Source organism: Drosophila takahashii, chromosome 2R (genome assembly GCF_030179915.1).
Source record: "Drosophila takahashii strain IR98-3 E-12201 chromosome 2R, DtakHiC1v2, whole genome shotgun sequence".
NCBI lineage: Eukaryota > Metazoa > Arthropoda > Insecta > Diptera > Drosophilidae > Drosophila > Drosophila takahashii.
The window spans coordinates 4,078,321-4,089,561 of NC_091679.1; the positions used below are offsets into that span (position 1 = coordinate 4,078,321).

The following is an 11,241-nucleotide window of genomic DNA, read 5'->3' on the forward strand; positions in this document are numbered from 1 at the left end:
AAGTTTTTTAGAATATTGCCTCGCCGGGCAATGCCTCCGTGTTCGCGGGGTTTGTACCTTTTTTAAGTCTGCTTCTCCGTTAAAGTCCCAAACCAAAAACCGCTCCTTTCGTTTTACTCCGTGTAACTTTATTGCTTCATATATTGACACAGGTTTAACTATTGTGGAAATTGGTTACTTCAGAAACTATAACAAAGAGAAAGAGCTAGACTAAAAAACTTGTATGGCTCTCCGGTTAACTTTCAGCTTCCACGCGCTTTTCTTCTCTTGTTCTTGTTAGCTATTCGCCCCGCGTAACCATTCGCCGGCGACGGCCACCCATCAGCTGTTCGTACGTCGCCTTGCCAACTGATCTGTGCTGCTAATTGGGTTCATGCCGTAACAGTTGATATACATGAAGGGGCGTTGTTACAAATTCGGATAACTTATAAATGTAGTTCCCTGATGAATTTTTTACAATGTATGATCTTAAATGACAATAGTATTCAACTTCTATTTTTTCGCAAAAAACATAAAATTCTGTTAAATCCATATTGGGTATTAAAAATTGCTTAATTTTAAAAAATATTAAAACTATTCCTATTTAAACCAAAACCTACTACCTATGTACCCTTATATTCCAGTTGGTTATAAAACTTAAAGTTTTTACATTTCCATGGTTTGCTGTTATTTCTAGAGCAAGACTATTATTTAATATACTTTGCTCTTTTGATGTTAATCTTAAAATAGGCTCAATAGATTTGGCATGGTTCGACAGAAATTTTGCAAATTTAATTTGACACTTAATAGCTAAAGTATACGGAGGATTCATTCTAGAATTGATATTGTGAAAATAAATCTTTGAATCCTTTGGCCTCAAACCTCATGCACCACAAATATTTTAGAGATCCATATTTTTCTATGGCAGTTGCATAATGGACCATAAAATGGTGTTTAGGCTTTAATTTGCCGAATAATTTGACGTATATAGTGTGATGTTTTTTCACCAAGTTTCGTAGGGTATCTAATTCGCCTTTCTTACAATTCGACTTAAATAAAAATTTTATTATATCAAGTAAAGTTAATAATAGTTCCCATTCTTCATTACCGTGTGGAACTCTATCACCAATCATGAAGGGCAAAAAGTGTGTAAGGCATTCTGCTTCGCTTGCTGACGTTTAGTATTATATTATATATAATAATCTTATTTTGGCGCCCAACGTGGGGCTAAACCGGCATAGCCCGATTACAAATATTTTGTAAAGGTAGTCATTTCCATCTGACTAGGTTTCTATTTCTGACTTTGGAGTTTTTATTGTTTTTCATTTTCCCTTTTTTTAGTTTAGCTGTTTAGTTCCGTGGATACAATAATTTATTTATTGCCTAGACTAGCAGTTGAACATAATTTTTTTGTTGGAGTATCTGGATGTGTTATAATTAATTTTATGACTCCGAAATCTAACTTAAAAATCATCGTGTGCAGGCAAATTGGGATTAGGAAGCGTTGTTTATTGGTTTTTACGTGGATTTAATTGCTACGGCCATCCCGTCTACTGACACTTATTTAGCTTGCATACCCTACAGGTTTATTTTATTGTGATCGTGAGTGGCAGAAAGTTGAATTGTTGCCGTTTGCCTTTTTGGCTTTGGCTGTGCTTCGTGTCCATTAAAGTAAATTTTTTTCCTTTCGTTTGAGGATTTTAAAATTTTCATCTACGTTGCGATCGTGAGTTTCAGGAAGATGTTGTCTTTTGCCTTCTTCGGCTGAACTTCGTGTCCGCGTAGGATTGCTTAATTTACTCAACAATCTATACCTTGAAGGCGACATTCGAAGAGTTGATACTGGATACAGGATTGTGGACAAGTGCTACACCTGCCGATCAACTAACTTCGTTCGTTCAAATTCCCTTTACTCTTTCTATTATTCAACAACTATACTATGAATAAGATCGTCGATAATTGAACCTGGATGTAGGCTGTGGACAAGTTCTACGCCTTCCGATCAACGGATTATGATCGAATTCCCTAACCTTTTCTTTTCTACTTTTCAAATCCCTTGTAATACCTGGCTGATGTTTGACTCTAAACTATTTGAATTGCTTGCATGGCTTCCAAACTTTTATGATTGATTACCTTTTTTATATCCACATTTTTATTAAATTTCTTCCATTTATAATACTTAATAATTTTTTTTTATAGGCTTAAATAATTTTTCTATAATTACATTTAGAATTTCGGTGTTGAAATGCCAGTACCGCGCACTGACGATATTCATTGTCACTGTTGCTCTGATATTATTCAGTCGGAGTCTGAACTTTATATAACAAATTGTGGACACAGTTTCCATCAAAAGTGTCTAAACAAACCAGGAAGGACCTTGTGCCCTGTGTGCAAAGAGGCCCTGACTCACTTGACTGGTATTCCATCCGATAGTTCTGGTGCATCTACTTCAAAAGGAGTAGGTAAAACCCCCGTTCCCCCCATATCGGTTTTGACCCGATCACAAACTAAGCGGCTGGAGGATACAAGCCTAAACATGGTAAATCTTGGGGATAACACAGCTCCACTGCCGCAGGCAGAGCAACAAAGCATGGCTGATTCCATTAAGAAAGCTATAGCGGAAGCGATGGCTGCAGCCATGTCAGAGCAGTCAGTCATTTTAGCTAGGTCTATGAAAGATCAAACTGATAAGCTAACACAAGCTATCACAACAGGGCTTAACATCAATTCGAACAGTCCACAACATTCTGTACAGTTGCAGAATAATTTTGATAATTCTGGACTACCACTTGACAATAATTCCGTAGGTCGCGAGTCTGGTGGTTCCGAAAATGGTCAGAGATCGCAAATCATGTTGTCAGAACTAAGACCGGACAAGATATCACAAACAATAGCCAACTGGAAACTAAAGTTTTCTGGAAAGGGTTCATTTTCTATAGACGATTTCCTGTACCGTGTTGAAGCTGTTGCATTGCAAACCTTGAATGGTGACTTAGACTTACTAGCTGGCTTTGCTAGTAATTTATTTGAGGGAACTGCAAGCGAGTGGTATTGGCGTTACCACAAGAAGGTACGGTGCGTTAAGTGGCAACCCCTATGCATGGCTCTCAAGGCTCAGTTTAAAGATTCGAGGACTGATCGGGATATACGATCAGAAATTGAGCAACGCAAACAGCGTTCTAGTGAGTCTTTCGATGACTTTTATGGTGTCATCGCCGCACTAGCAGATAAACTAACAGAACCATTGTCTGAAACATCCTTGGTCGAAATTCTCAGAGCTAACCTTCTTGCAGACATTCAGCATGAAATTCTGTACGAGTCAACAAGTACAGTTGTTCAATTAAGAGCACTGGTTCTCAAGCGTGAAATCTTTATGAAAACTCTCCCTAAGTCCCAACCTTACTTTTCTCGCCCTGCTCCTCGAAAAGTAGTTTGCGCGGTCGATCCCCAGATTGAAGAAGACGATTATGACAATGAGGACTTCGAAGACGAGTTTGAAGTGTCAGCTTTAGATTTCCCTTGTTGGAATTGCGGAGTTAAAGGACATCGCTACCAAGAGTGTATTGCAGAAAGAAAAGTCTTTTGTTATGGGTGTGGAAAAGCCAACACTTACAAGCCAAGTTGCAGTACTTGCCTGACGAAGCCTGCAAAAAACTACTTGGCTCGTGTACAGCCGAAAAGTACACGCCGACCGAGGTCGTCTCAAGAAGACACCTCCAACTAGGATCCACTCCTGATATCCCAAACAATTACACTGTGCAACATTTTTAGGGTTATAAAATGTAACCGCAATTCTGATTTCATTGGCGGAAAGAACTCATCGAAATAAGCTAAAACCCATTTGGGTTTCTTTGGCTTAGCTCGCGATTACCTATTGTAGCGAGTTAAAGTTTTACATACAAAATTTATTTGTAACGGCCATATCTTGTGAACCGATTAAAATTTTACTATCAAGTCTTCAGTGATTATGTAGCTATGAACCCAAGGAACAAAATTGACAAATGACTCTTGCGAAGACGTACACCTAGCGCGTTAAAAATCGAAAAATTAGGCAAATTTGTTTTTTAACGCGCTAGGTGCACTAGGTGCTAAGTGCGCAAGAGTCATTTGTCAATTTAGTTCCTTGGGTTCATAGCTACATAATCACTGAAGACTTGATAGTGAAATTTTAATCGGTTCACAAGATATGGCCGTTACAAATAAATTTTGTATGTAAAACTTTAACTCGCTATAAAAGGTAAACGCGAGCTAAGCCAGAGAAACCCAAATGGGTTTTAGCTTATTTCGATGAGTTCTTTCCGCCCATCAAATCAGAATTGCGGTTACATTTTTCATGTTGCACTGTGTTATAAACCAGACTTGACTTACATACCAGATTTACCAATTAATAAACACAATGAGACCCCGAAACTGGCAGTATTTCGTTCTCAAATTCGTCGAAAAGTGTTTCGGAAACAGATCAGAGAAGAAAAGAAAGCCCTTCTATCAGCTATAGTAGGTAAATTAGGAGACTATCGGCCATATGCTAAAGTATCAGTATTGGGAAAGGACGTGATTGGTTTGCTGGATACTGGTGCTTCAGTCAGCTGTGCAGGCGGATCTTTTGCTTCCGAGATTCTGAAGATGGACCAGCCCATTAAACCAATAGTATCCTCGGTCAGAACAGCAGATGGTCAATCTCAACAGATAGTGGGAAGGATAAAAACCAATGTTTGTTATCAGGGAAACGCAAAACCAGTCTCTTTGTATATTGTTCCTTCTCTTTCCGGAGACTTATACTTAGGCATCGATTTCTGGACAAAATTTAATCTTCTACCAACTAATCTGACACCTCAAGAATTCTCTCTTGCTGAGATTGAAAACTCTCAGATGAGACCTTTGTCCTTGTCACAGCAGCAACTGTTGACAAATGTCATCCAACTGTTTCCATCTTTTGCAAAAATGGGTCTAGGTAGGACTGCATTAATCTCACATTCCATCGATGTTGCTAACGCCAAACCAATAAAGCAGCGTCACTATGCTGTATCGCCAGCAACTGAGAAGTTAATGTATGATGAACTAGATAGAATGTTAGGTCTTGGCGTGATAGAGGAATCGAATAGCCCATGGTCCTCTCCAGTTGTTCTGGTCAAAAAGCCAGGAAAAGTACGTCTCTGCATCGACAGCAGAAAAGTAAACGAGGTGACAGTTAAAGATGCCTATCCCATGCCTTTAATCGATGGCATATTAGGTAGGCTACCGAAAGCAGAGTTCATCACGAGCTTGGATTTGAAGGATGCCTTTTGGCAAATCCCGTTGGATCCAAACTCGCGCGACAAGACAGCGTTTGCTGTTCCTGGTAGACCACTTTACCAGTTCACTGTTATGCCTTTTGGTTTAACCAATTCTCCTCTGACTATGTCAAGGTTAATGGACAAACTAATACCTGCTCAACTAAGGAATGAAATATTCATATACCTCGACGATTTGTTGATCGTTTCGGATACTTTCGAGCGTCATTTGGAGGTGTTGAGAATAGTAGCAACCGAGTTAACCAAAGCTAACTTGACCATAAACGTCGAAAAGAGCAAATTTTGCAGAAAAGAGGTGAAATATCTCGGACATATAATCGGTAATGGCACCATAGCAACAGATCCTGAGAAGATTTCAGCCATCAGTAGTTTTCCTGTGCCTCGTTCAGTCAAGCAAGTTCGTCGATTTCTGGGACTTACAGGGTGGTACCATAAGTTCATCCGAAACTATGCTGGATTAGCTGCTCCAATATCAGACACTCTGAAGCAAAAACGAAAGTTTGATTGGACCAACGAAGCTCAAACTGCTTTTGAAAACTTGAAACTGCAAATGAGCTCAGCACCAGTGTTACACAGTCCGAATTTTAACATTCCCTTTTCCATCCATTGCGATGCGAGCAGCACTGGCGTAGGAGCTGTCCTGATGCAAACAAACTCTGAGGGCGATGAGGTTCCGATTTCATTCATGTCCCGTAAGCTTAATCAGTGCCAGAGGAAGTACACCGTAACTGAACAGGAATGCCTTGCTGCAGTTTTGGCTATAAAAAAGTTTAGAGCATACATTGAGGGACAGGAATTCACAATCATCACCGACCACGCCTCACTCAAGTGGTTAATGAGTCAAACTGATCTGAGTTCCCGACTAGCCAGATGGTCCTTAAAGTTACAGGGATTCGATTTTAAGATAGTTCATCGAAAAGGCTCTCAGAACGTTGTTCCTGATGCATTGTCGCGCACCCATGTAGAGGACCTTTCAGCCCTGTCAGTCGATGGCTTCGTGGATTTAGATTCCGATGCCTTTAAGTCCACTGAGTATACTGCTTTACGTAACAAAGTTCTTTCAAACACACACCAAACACCTGATTTGAAAGTAGAAGGTGATCTCATATTTCGTAGGGCAGAGCACTCAGCAGAGGAAAAGGTCGCTGATGAAAATTGCTGGAAGGTATGGTTACCGAAAGAGTTAACGGCCGTTGCTCTTAAGCTGGCTCATGAGGATCCTCTCGCATCTCACTGTGGCATTAACAAGGCTTTAGAAAAGCTTCGTAGATGGTATTTTTGGCCAAGCTTGGTAGCTGATGTTAAGGCGTATATTAACAGCTGTGAGGTTTGTAAGAGCAGCAAACACCCAAATCATACCCTTAGACCACCCATGGGAAAGACTGTGCCAGCAGATAGGTTCTTTCAAAAGCTATATGTCGACTTTTTAGGTCCATATCCGCGCAGTCGTTCGGGTCATGTTGGTATTTTTGTGGTTTTAGATCATCTGTCTAAGTTTCCTTTTCTTAAACCAGTCAAAAAGTTTACTGCCGAAGCTATAAACCCATTTGTAGAGGAGCTATTTCTTTGTTTTGGCGTACCAGAGACAATAGTCTCAGACAATGGCGTCCAGTTCAAATCGAAGTCATTCAACTCTCTTTTGGATAAGTACAACATCAGTCACAACTATACAGCCTTTTATGCACCCCAAGCTAACGCTTCTGAGAGGGTCAATCGCTCTGTAATCGCGGCCATAAAATCGTACATAGATCCCGATCAAAAGAACTGGGATTCAATGCTAAATCAGATTTGCTGTGCTCTCAGGTCTAGCGTCCACTCGGCTATTCAAACAAGTCCTTATCGTCTTGCCTTCGGCCAAAACATGATCACCAATGGTTCTTCTTACAAGCTCTTGCGTACACTGGAAAGGTTAGAAGATCGCACTGTACAGTTCTCGAAAGACGATTCATTCGACCTCATACGAAGTCGAGCTAAGCAAGCAATGCAAGTACAGCATGATAGGAACGAACGTTTATACAATCTACGCAGTCGAGAAGTCTCTTTTAAGAACGGCCAAGAAATCTATAGACGCAATTTCCAGCAAAGCAACTTCGCTAAAGGTTTTAGTGCAAAACTAGCTCCGGCTTTCATTAAAGCTCGAATACGCAGTAAGCTAGGCAACAGCTATTACAATATAGAGGACTTACAAGGTAGATTTGTTGGAAAATTTCACGCGAAGGATTTAAAACAGTAAACATGTTGCTACTTCTTCTCCAAGCGCGGATCTCCCTTTGTTGATTTCATCCCCAAAGTGTGATTTTGGTGGGGGGGTATTTGTAGGGCGCTTGTCGTTAATATTTTCAATTTTTAAATTTCCCACTTCAATTTAAAATTCCCGCCAGTTTTTGAAGTTGCCGCCAGGAATTAAAATGGCAGAGCTAAATTCAAATAATTTCGGTTTTTACAACACTGAAAAGACGTGTTCGATAAAGACTTTTTGAGCAACTATGGTCCCACACTTTATCGATAAACATGCCTGGCTGCCTGATGCATTTCGATTATTCGGTCTTTCCGTTTTGAACCTTGGCCGTGTGAAGATCGTTCTCTCCTGAGCGTATTTTATTTAAACCCAGAGATCTACCCAAACCAAATCGTGGAAAATATCAGACATCCTCAGCTTTTTATAAGGTTTTCTTTTACCAGTGGGTTCCTGTTGATTAAAGGAAGTAAGTTTTACTATTATTTCGTGGAAAAACCCCACTTATAAAGTAATGCGTTTTATAGGAAAATTCTTGGAAGTCGAGTTTACTCCTTCACGTGGCTGACGGCCCGGGGAAGTTTTCCTCCCAGATTTTCATCTGCATCTTGGAAAATTGAAGTCGAGTTTACTCCTTCACGTGGCTTACGGCCCAGGAAAATTTTCCTCCCAGATTTTCATCTGCATCTTGGAAAATTGAAGTCGAGTTTACTCCTTCTACCACCAACGCCACAGGATTGTCAAGATTTTCATCAGCTCTCCACATTCATCATAGAGCATCAAACAGAAGTCTAATCAAGAAAGTGAACAAATCTAATCAAGAAAACTGTGAAAATTTCAACCAGCGTTGCCACCTAGCGTCCACGCTGAAAATTCTTGTGAATTCTGGTCCAAACAATTCCGTACAAATTCATGCACGTCAGTGCCAACAACATAGTGCACCCTGTGTCTCACATAGTGCAGCCCTCTGCTGAAAGTGCGCAAGTGGGCAGGCCCAAGCCTGCAACACCCACTTTGTGATTCCGTCTATTACACCAACACAATTTAAATTCTAATCAGTTACATTTTTATCAACTAAATTCCTATTCGTAATTTAAATTAAATTTATTTATCGCTAAATTAATTTAAACATAAATATCAAATAAGCCGTTAACGTAAATTACCTTAAATCTTAGTGTAATCAAATAATTCGATATGCAGTAAGCAAATCTCGTCATGAGAGCAAGTGTTTAAGCCCCTGGAAGTGTTGTTCCCTAATTTATCTTTACATTCAGTCATTTATTTCAGTCATTTATTGTTTCCAGATTTACTTGCTTTTCGATAGCTGTACCAACAGTACTGAGAAGGTTTGAAATATTGTTTTGAATTTGTAACACATTTTTTCTTCGCATAAAATTAAGTTCATATAAACTTAAAGTAAACTCAAGGGATTTTTGTTTTAGATCGTCGATGATGGATTGTATACTTTGCTGTTGTCATTTTTATACCCGTTACTCGTAGAGTAAAAGGGTATATTAGATTCGTGCAAAAGTATGTAACAGCTAGAAGGAAGCATTTCCGGCCCCATAAAGTATATATATTCTTGATCAGGGGCACTAGCCGAGTCGATCTAGCCATGTCCGTCTGTCCGTCTGTATGAACGCTGAGATCTCAGAAACTACAAAAGCTAGAAGGTTGAGATTTTCCACACATATTCTTTGGCTTCCTACGCAGCGCAAGTTTATTTTAGCCGAGCGCCACGCCCCCTCTAACGCCCACAATCGCCCACTAACGATTTTAAAATGGGTCCTGCGCCCACATCTTTAAAGATTTCCGAGAAGTATAAATGCAATTTTGTGGTGTATAAATATACCTATCGAAATGTAGAAGACATTTTTCAAATCGGACCATCCATTATAAAGTTATACGCATTCAAAATTTTCAATATATATCTATCTCCCTCGCACTCCCTTTAGCTGAGTTACGATTATTAGTCGGGACACCAACCCGACACAGCGTTCGCACTCCCTTTAGCTGAGTGACGGGTATTAGATAGTCGGGACACCAACCCGACTATAGCGTTCTCTCTTGTTATTCATGAAATCAAAAAGGCTTTGTAAATTCGACGTTTTTATGTCGTAAATGGTGTCAATTTCGAAAATTAACTTTTGAATGGCGTACCAAGCTTGTTCTGAGGCTTTCGGGTAGCTCAGTGAGTAGCACATAAAAGACTTGAAGCACAAGTCTACGCTTTTAATGAAGGACTCACATTTAACGAGAGACTTGTCGAAATAAACAAAAAAATCTATGAAGTCCAACTCTGATGATGCATGTACAACTATAAACGGTTGTATAGTTGAATGGTCTGTCTTTGACTAAGTTGTTTATGCGGCGTTCATAATCGTTCAAGCTGGAGAGCCGCAGTACCATTGATAGTTGAGCATCCGCTATGGTCGGTTTTTGGTTCCTTTTCCCGTTTTGATTTAGAACTCGAGATGTCGGAGGCAAAGCTGCATTAAGCAGTATCAAGATGAGATAGTCTTGAGCATCTATAAAAATATTATAATTATGGAGTTAAGCTAAACAAATTTGCTTATGCAGTAATCTTACCAACGTTTGCTTTATCTACTTCGAGCAGTTGTTGCTTGCAGTCGTCGTTATGTATGTGCCGATTGAAATACAAAATAATCTTTGTCCTGAAATTGACCCACTTCTCATAAAGAAGCTTTGATTTTCCTTCGTACAAGTATTCGAAATCAATCTCGATCTAAGAAAAAACATAAAATACCTCAATAACTTTTATAATTTTAAAATAAACAACAATAGAAACAATAAAAACAAGTACAAGGGTACAGTCACAACTAAATAAGCTAATAACACAGACATTTTAAAATTAAGTAATGTAACGATTACCAATGAAGCTACTTTAGAATGACTTAAATTGGGCCAGTCTTCCATAAATTCCAAGTTGCTGAGGGACTTTAAATCATCTTGGCGAATTATGCAAGTATTTTCCCAATTTGTACAGACTTTGCTCCAATCTGAGGAGTCTCGTTTTAAGGAAAATTTTATTAACAGTGCCTGACCAGGCAACTTCTTTAAAGTTGCTTGGAACATTTTCACCTCCCTCTTTATTAGAGAACGCTGTACGTCGTCTATTTTTATACTTAGAGAATAATTTACCACTAGGATTAGTGTGATTTTTTCCACGCGGTATAAAATAATAATCCTTAAGGTAAAATCAGAAAGATTAAAAATAAAGTACTAATAGTTTCTGATTATGCTTAAATAATTACCCGACTTTGCGCTTCGCATGGGAAAATTGAGACCAGCTCGTCTGTCAATTCACCAAATTCATTTGTGGGAACGAAGATTTTGTTGTTAACTATTTCCTCTACTATGATATTTATTAGAGTATTCTTTTCATTTTCCTTCAACACTTTTCTTTTAAGTAACTCTCTACCAATTTCCGTCTCTTTTCTCTCTGTGAAAAATGTGGAATTCCTTGTTAGCTAATATTAGATAATTTAAGCTCGGACGCATTAAATTTAATAAGATGAGATTTACCTTTTTCAGCACGTTATTGGATGTCTCCTTTGTGGTTATTTCCGTAACTTGAGCTGCGATTGGCTCTTGAAACTGTAATATCCCTGCAGGAAACGGAATCAGTTTTGGACCATTAAAATACTAGTTGGGTCAAGAAGGTTCACTAGTTCAAGTTATGTCCATTTCCTTGTAACGAAGTAGTCCATTTTT

The 11,241-nt window shown here is 39.1% G+C and overlaps 1 long non-coding RNA gene across 1 annotated transcript; it reads right to left on the bottom strand.

Annotated features, from left to right (window-relative positions):
* Nucleotides 1-9,541: 9,541 nt before the first annotated feature.
* Nucleotides 9,542-10,961, bottom strand: LOC138912066 (uncharacterized). Its single transcript, XR_011417720.1, has 3 exons — nucleotides 10,782-10,961; nucleotides 10,096-10,252; nucleotides 9,542-10,034 (listed from the first exon to the last, which is right to left on the bottom strand). It is a non-coding gene; the product is annotated as an uncharacterized lncRNA (long non-coding RNA).
* Nucleotides 10,962-11,241: the final 280 nt, after the last annotated feature.